The sequence below is a fragment of the Melopsittacus undulatus genome, chromosome 2 (assembly GCF_012275295.1).
Source record: "Melopsittacus undulatus isolate bMelUnd1 chromosome 2, bMelUnd1.mat.Z, whole genome shotgun sequence".
Lineage (NCBI taxonomy): Eukaryota > Metazoa > Chordata > Aves > Psittaciformes > Psittaculidae > Melopsittacus > Melopsittacus undulatus.
The window spans coordinates 88,031,397-88,039,424 of record NC_047528.1 but is presented as its reverse complement, the minus strand read 5'-3'; the positions used below and the strand labels follow the sequence as shown (position 1 = coordinate 88,039,424).

Here is an 8,028-nt window from a genome sequence, read left to right as displayed (position 1 = left end):
ACTCCTTACTACTACTCAGAACCATCATGTGCTATCCTAACTCTGTCTTCAGTTGTGCCTGTTCATCCACAGACATCAAAGAGCCCACACTGCTATTCTTCCTCAACCAGCTGTTGGTTTTATTATGCCAAACTCTGGTTTCCATAGCATAGATGGAAGTCATTATTTTGATTATAAATGGATCAAAATTTGCTTCATCTCTTTCATCCTGACTCTGAAGGAATCTTGCATGTAGAGAAAAAAAAAAGCATACTTTTCTGCAGAAGTAATTTCTTGAAACTACCTTGTTATAAATTAAGAGCTCTGTGCCGAGTGTTCAGGCTTACTTAGTCTATAAACTAAGAGGTATGGGCCAGGCTGAACAATGGAGAAAGCTTTTAATGTGATGGCCTGCACAGCCCATGTTCTCGGAGGTATAAGCACACTTGGGTACCAACTGAAACTAGGACCTGGTCTAGAAAAATGCCAGAGCTTAAAAGCTTTTACCTGATCTGGTCTCAGATGGACAAAACAGAGCTTGGTATGGTAGATTAGACCCACAGGCACAGGATGGTGTTTAGTAAGTTCTAGTGGAAGGAAAGTGAGAGATGATTTACCACCACATAAAGTAAATGGATGGTGCATTGAGGTTTATCAGTAGGAGTACTGAGTCACAGCTCATCATCTGGAAACCTGGAAATTTTCAGTACTACAGCAACCCAGTATGCTGTATGTATTTTGGGAGCAAGGGAAAAGTGACAAGTAATGTTTTTTGGAGCATATTATAAAAGAAGTAGGTTTTATCTTCTGGGTGTTTCCATTCTATAAGTTTTCTTGTCAGATTTTGGAGAACAATATTTCACTTGGCTTTCATTTTGTCTCTGAATCATTGTAACAATGGAGTGTATGCTTGCAAGCTTGAATTGCTGAAGAAAAGAAGGCAGAGCTGTTTGGGAGGTGGGTGGGAAAGAGGAGGGGAGGGCAGAAGAATGAGAAATGACTGATCTAATTTTCTGTACCTCACAAACTCAATGCAAATATGATAGCATTTGACTAATAGTCATTGTGAAGCCACCAAATGCTTGTTTTCTTTGTTTGAGAGCATTTCTCCTATGATGGGCTAGACTTAAGAGCAGCTTTGTTTAAGACGAGAAGAGTGATGACTTTTTTTGGTAAAGGGAACAGCCTGTGCAGTGGACATGCTTCAGTGAGAAAGACAAGAACTTTCTGCTAGAATTTAATACATTTGTAACAGTTACAGGAAAGAGACCTGCAGGCAAAACAATATGTTTATGGGAGATTTAGTGGAATATGACTGAATTCTTCTAGACTGGAGGCATGTCAGTGCAGTCTTTGTGGCCAGTGTACTGCTTGAAGAGACACAGTTGGACTAGCCAGCCTCTGAAGGCAGTGGTAAACCTTCCTGTAGATAACTATAGAATATCAGAGTGATATTCACTGGTCAGTAACTCTTGATATCTGCTGGTTACCTTCAATCAAAATTTAGTTAAGGAGGCAAAATTGGAAAACCTATTACCTTTTTCAATTTATCTCCTGTATTACAATTTCAAAGAGAAAGAGAATAAGCATTCAATCTAGAGATAAAATATTCAATCTAGAGATAAAATATTCTTTATTACTTATTAGATGTAAAAGCTTGTACTATATGGTTAACAAATGCCTCTGTAAGCAGAGATATGGTACCCAAATTTTCAATGTTAACATCTTTTTCTGAATTACTGCACCAGTGTGCCACTAGGTTGTAAGGTTTTGGAGCAGAAGACCAGAACCACTGCATAGAATCACAGAATTATAGAATGGTTTGAGTTGGAAGGTATTTTAAAGATCACCTCGTTCCAACCCTCTGCCACAGAGACACCTTCCACTAGACCAGCTTGCTCAAAGCCCCATCCAGCCCCGCCTTGAACACCACCAGGGATGAGGCAGCCACAGCTTCTCGGGGTAACCTGTGCCAGTGTCCCACCACCTTCATAGTAAAGAATTTTTTTTTTTAATGTCTAACCTAAATCTGCCCTCTTTCAGCTTAAAGCCATTACCTCCTGTTCTGTCACTACATGCCCTCATAAAAAGTCCCTCTCCAGATTTTCTGTAGGTCCCCTTTAGATATTCAAAGACTGCTCTAAAGTCTCCCTGGAGCCTTCTCCAGGCTGAACAACCCCAGCTCTCTCAGCCTGTCTCCACAGGAGAGGTACTCCAGCCCTCTGATTATCTTTGCAGCTTCCTCTGGACTCTTGGAGTAACCTCAAAATGCTTTTTCTAAATGCCTGTATAATTTTTATCCTCATTTCTATAAGTTTATTTATAATTTTTGTTGAAAGCCTTGCTTGATTTTGATCTTTTTTTTACATTATGAATAGCTTGCAGATGTGCTTATATATAATTAATATTTACTCATGTTGTGAAATTATTGTTTAAACTTCTTTCAGACAAGTATGTTCTTTCAGACAAGTCTATGTTGCTATTAACAAATGTATGTTACACTTGCTACTTGTATGCAGACTTCTGGTTTACTCCTCATTAAATATTCACATAGCCTGGTGTCTCGCTCAAGAGACCTAAGAAGCAGAACTGAAAATAGACTTAATTGTGCAGAAGACTAGACAAAGGCAAGTGACTTTATTTTTGTACCTTACTTCTTAGTACCACTAGACTTCAGCATGGTATGACAGTTTATAACATGACTGCATGGATTTCTGGATCACCTTGAAAATATAGGGTTCCAAAAATAGAGAATTATCCCTAAATATTATTAGAATAAGATGTTTGGGAAAGGTAAAGATTGTCTTAGGCAACGTGCAATCTGTCACCATGGAAATAATGAAGGTAACAGATTTATTACACAAATTTGAAAAGAGTATTTTGTTGGTGTGATGCTGCTATCAACATACCCAGCTCCTCCCAACCCCTTTTGAAGTTGGTTGGACTTACTGGATGGTGATAGCACATTCTTTCGGTGTCACTATCACAGCAAAGACCATTTGAACATAAAGATACAAACCCAGTAATTTCAAGACATCGTTTATTTAAAAAATGCAAATAGATCATGCAAAAGACAGAGAATGAGAGAACTGTTAGTAAGGGGTGGACTGATCTTCCATCAGTAAGGGAGCTGGGACTGTACATGCACCACCTCTAATTTAACCGTAGTTCTAGTTACAATACAGACATTTTCAGAACGATTCCTTTTATGTATTTATCTGCTTCTTTTGCAAAATGTGTAAGCATTGCAAAACCGATTCTGAAGATCCGGCCACCTCCAGCTAAGTCACCTCTTGCCCCCATCTGCCCCAGAGCCAACAAGAACCGGGTTTCCAGCATATTCCTTAGCATGTGAGTTATCCGTAAGGGGTCAAGACAGCGCCTGTGCTTTGCTGTCGGAGCGAGGGGCGCACTTGGTACTCCCGCGACGCCCCTCAGACGGGATATGGACATCCCAGCGCTCGGGGCACAGGTGGGGGCCGGCCTAGGTTTGACAGCGCAGCCCACGCCGCCCACCGCCTGCCTCCCCCCGTGGCTCAGCGCGCCCGCCTCGACTCCTGCGGGAGCCGCAGCGCCCCGCGCTACCGGAGGCTGCTCCTCCGATGCGGTGAGCGCGGCCGGGGCGCTACCGGAGGCCCGTGGGCGGGTGGCGGCGTGTGCCGCGGAGCGGGGGGCGGACAGGTGGGCTGGCGGGGGGCGGTGTGAAGGAGCGAGCGAGCGCGGCGGCGTTGGCGTTTATCGGCGGCGGAGCCGGGGGCGGGCCGGCCGTGGGTAGGCAGTGGCGCGGTGTCGGGGGGTGCTGCCCCCTGCGCGGCGGTGGCAGGAGACCCGGCCCCGCGATAAAAAGAGAAGGGGCCGGAGGTGCGCGCTGCGGGTCCGTGCGGTGGCACCGCCAGAAACGTGTCTGGGAGGGAGGGAGTCAGAGCAGGAGAGGGAGGCTGTGCCGAGCGACGAGCCGCCTCCCCCCATCCCTTCCTCCCTCCCTTTCCTACTCCTGCCCGCCCTCCCGCAGGAATCCCAGGCTGGCGGCGCGGCACGGCAGCACCCGGGGCGCGCTGCTCCCCTTGGCTGCGCGGCGGTGGGAGGGAGGGAGGGAGAGAGGGAGGGAGCCGCGCTGGTGAGGAGGAGCCGCCGCCTCATTCTGCGGCACCGGCCGGCGGCGTGAGGAGCGCGGCGAGCGCAGGTGGGTGGGCAGCGCCCGCTACCCGCTGCTCCGCAGCGCAGGACCCTCGGGCTTAGCGGTGCCCCGCTGCCTCCGGCATCGTCCCGGTGGGAGGCACCTGGCCGGGCGGCTCCGTGTGCGTGGTTGGGGTGGGCGGCTCAGTGGGGCTGAGGGGAGGCTGGGGCGTGGGGCTATGAGAGGCTTCGTGGGGCGCGGGCGCCGTGGTGGGCTCGCGGGTTGCCGGGGGGGCGGCGGCTGGTGCCCGTGGACGCCAGTATCGGGGCGGTGCCCGGCTGGGAGGGAGGACGATGGGTCCTCGACGGGTCCCCGCGGCCGTGAGTTCCTTCCCGCCCGAAGGAGGCGGGAGGGTTACCTGGAGGTGCGCGTCGGAACGCAGGCAGCCCCACCAGTGCTCGGGGTTTTATTCATTTATTTATTATTTAATTTATATATATATATATATACATATATATATTAAAAGCAAGTTGTTCTTGGAAACCCGCGTTTAATTTCGGTTTCCATTCCAGGATGAGGTTCCTGGTGAAGGCTGTGGTCGCTGTTGTAGGGCAGCCCAGGGGTGCGGGTCCCCGGCGGCCGCCGACGTCCGTGCTCTCGCTGTGGCTCGATGAACGGAGTTAGCTTCTCTCCTTAATGTGTTGAAAGCATTTTCCCAGACTGGGACATAGTGGGAGCGTTCAGCCGACTGCTTCCAGGGATGCCAGGGGTAATTCAGAACGTGAAGAAGGGGGAATGCATGGGCGCGCAAAAGCCAGTGTTCCCCCTGAGCTTGTACTCTGAAACTTAATTATTTGGTGAACCCCCTGTTCTGAACACCAGAAAGCTTTGCTTTTTCCAGGAAGCCCTGAATTTTCTGGTTTATCATGTTTTCAGGAAAGGGTTAACTTGAAGGCTCTGCTTACTTCGTGTTTTAGGTCTTATTTTGATGTAAACAGTTAATTTAGTAAAATCAATGGCATAGTCCTCCAGGTTCTGTAAACTGGGCATAAGCCAGTTTCATTGTATGAAAAAGTTCAAGATCACTTCTAGCTCTCTGAGATATTCTTCCAAGTACTAGCGTGTTTTTTTTTTGGTTTGTTTTGGTTTTTGTTTGGGGGGTGTGTGTGTTTGTATATATTTCTTTACAACCTGTATAATGTAACTAAGCTTAGCATGGAAATTACATTGCTGCAAAACTGTGTTCATTTTTGTTTTTTTTTCAGATGGAAGATCAAATTAAATTAGTCCTTGTATTTACCAAATAATGAAGTGCAGGTGTATTTTGTGTTGCTGCTTCAGAAGTCACCTTGCTCTGTCAAGGTTATGATGTGTCCACTAAGCAATAGGAATAACTTAAAAATCTGTAAACCCCATATCTGTCTTTGAGAGTTTAAAATGTTCTGTGGGGTTAAACTGAGTTGGGACTGTGATTTTTATTTTTTTTTTACTTCCTTCCTGAAATTTATTAAAGAGAAAAATAACTCAGTTTGAGTATTTTAACACACCTTTTACAAAGGAGAATGCTTTAGAGTGGTTGTACAGAAAAAGAAGTGAGCTGAAACATTGTGGTAATAGGATTTGCAGCATAAAATATAGCTAATTTCTCTTGTATGACTACAGGTGGCAGTGTAGAAGCCAAGAACAAAATTTGGCAGAAATTACTCTGTGTGCAAGAAAATGAAGAGTGTACTCATGACTAAGCACAGGAACCTGGAAAACCACAGGTATGTGAAGTGATTCATACAACTGCCTATAGTGCTCCCAGTATTTACTGTATTCTGGTGTTCCTGGCTCAATAGGTGTTTTGGACCAATTATCACTTAATGTATTCACAGTAAGAGCCTAATCAAAATGTCATGGAAAAATCTATATTTGATCACTAAAAGGAGTAAAAATACTTTGAAGGCAGTATGCAAGAAGAGGTGGAATTTTCCCACTTCTTTATGGTTTATTTTAAAGATAAAGAATTCGAGCACTAGGTTGCATGAAGGTATTTTTTTTCCTTCTAAATAAATAGATTTCATATGATAAACCTAGCAGCATTTATTAGCCTGAATATACTTGAAAAGGAGAAAAAGAAGAAACTTTAGAGATGATAGGAAGATTTGCAGGCCTGGATGTTTTGGATGGCTTTTCAGTATCAGTACTGTTTTTATGAGCAATGAAGAATGGAAAGCTCAAGGAGAATTACAGAATTAAGAAGATGTAACTAAGAAGATTTCATAAAACTGTCCAGTGGTGATGCATGTATGTTGTTAAGGGTTAAATCTTACAAGATTAAAAAAAAATAAAATCTGTAATGTTGTTTTCTGTTTAAAAAAAAAGGTAAAAATAAGCAGTACATAATAAAAGCTCATGATGAGCTTTCATATTTCAATCCAAAGGGAAATACTAAATTACCTTCATAATTATTTTTTCTCATTAATTAGCAATGTTGGAGTGAGGCAGACTTTTTCTTGTATGTTTATATTGGTGTGCACAGCCTCTAGAAATTAGTCCATGGGTCTGCATTCCAGGATTGCTGGGAAGCCATGGAGGATGGGATGAACTCGGAGCTGGAGCTTGAGGATTTTTTTTGGAAGTGATGTGTGGGAAGTTATACTGGTAAGATGTGTCAAAGTGGAATTATCACTGTGTTTATGAATATATTTATACTCTTGCATTTGATGGTTGTTATTCTAGTCTGAGAAGGTTTTTTTATCTAAACCTTTAAATTGCTTCTGTGAGGTTGTGGTTATACCACAAATATCCACAGATGACAAAGTCCCATTGTGTCAGCTATCCTGCAGTAACTGGACCTTGGCCACAGTTTTAGTTCTCCCCAGTTGTGAGGTAGGTTGCAGAAAGAATGATTTATTTCACTGTTAGAATGGCTAAGAGTGTACATCCCATTAGGTATAGCCAACAGCTGTCACCAGTAAACTGTTAAATGATGACAGCTTGGCATCTTGAGATTCTGAAATCCAAATAAAAATTATTATTTTTTTAATCCATTGTTTAAAAAAGCCTTCAAGAAACTACACTTCAGGTATAGTTTTGTGGGCACCTGTACCCTGAAACTGTAAGTTCTGTGTAGAGAGGCTGTATCTCTGTTGGTAAACAGCAAGACCCTAATCTGAGTGAGGTTTTGTGAGTGCCTTCATAAAGCTTTCAAAATACTGTATGCCTTCATAGGGTACCTGAAGAGCTATCGCAGTTCTCAACTCCAATTTAAATATAAAGAAGTAGATAAATCAAGATCTTTGGGGCAGTTCTGCAGGGGACAGCTCTTCTAACCACTTTTGGCCATCATGTCACTGGGTTGTCACCTGTTGCTTCTGAGTGGGGACTCACTCTGGCGTAGCTGTGGAGAAAAAGCATCAGTACTAATTTCTGTACAGCCCTGTAGTTCTTTTATTATTATCTCTTATTGAGCAAAACAGTTAAGTATACTTTAAAACCTTAAATTAATAGACCTTATAAAGTCAGTTGAACTGTTTATGTAGCACAGGTCAGCATATGTTTATGGCTGCTTTGAACATTATTGAGTTCATTAGCTTGTGCTAACACATTTAGAACAGAAAATGAAAATGTTGTTTGTCTTTGGTACAAAATTTTAATGGGGTCTTTCAATACATCAAGTGTTCGAATTTTAAATAAAAAAACCTCTGGTTACTAAGCAGTGTGGTGTTCAAGAGTTCAATTTACAGACACTTGTCTGTGCTAATTATGAAGTATTGACATAAATGAATGAAACTATTTGTTAAAGTGCCTTCTGCAGTGTATAGCAGTTACGTGTTCACAAGATGATTCATAACATTCTGCAATTTGTGATGAGTTTCCCTGCCATTACTGGAGATTACTAAGTATCTAATGTATTTGCAGTATACTTGGTTCCTTTAAATTAGATT

At 43.4% G+C, this 8,028-nt stretch overlaps 1 long non-coding RNA gene across 1 annotated transcript; it reads left to right on the top strand.

Annotated features, from left to right (window-relative positions):
- Positions 1-4,114: 4,114 nt before the first annotated feature.
- On the top strand, positions 4,115-7,735 carry LOC117435876 (uncharacterized). Its single transcript, XR_004549407.1, has 3 exons — positions 4,115-4,162; positions 5,759-5,862; positions 6,655-7,735. It is a non-coding gene; the product is annotated as an uncharacterized lncRNA (long non-coding RNA).
- Positions 7,736-8,028: the final 293 nt, after the last annotated feature.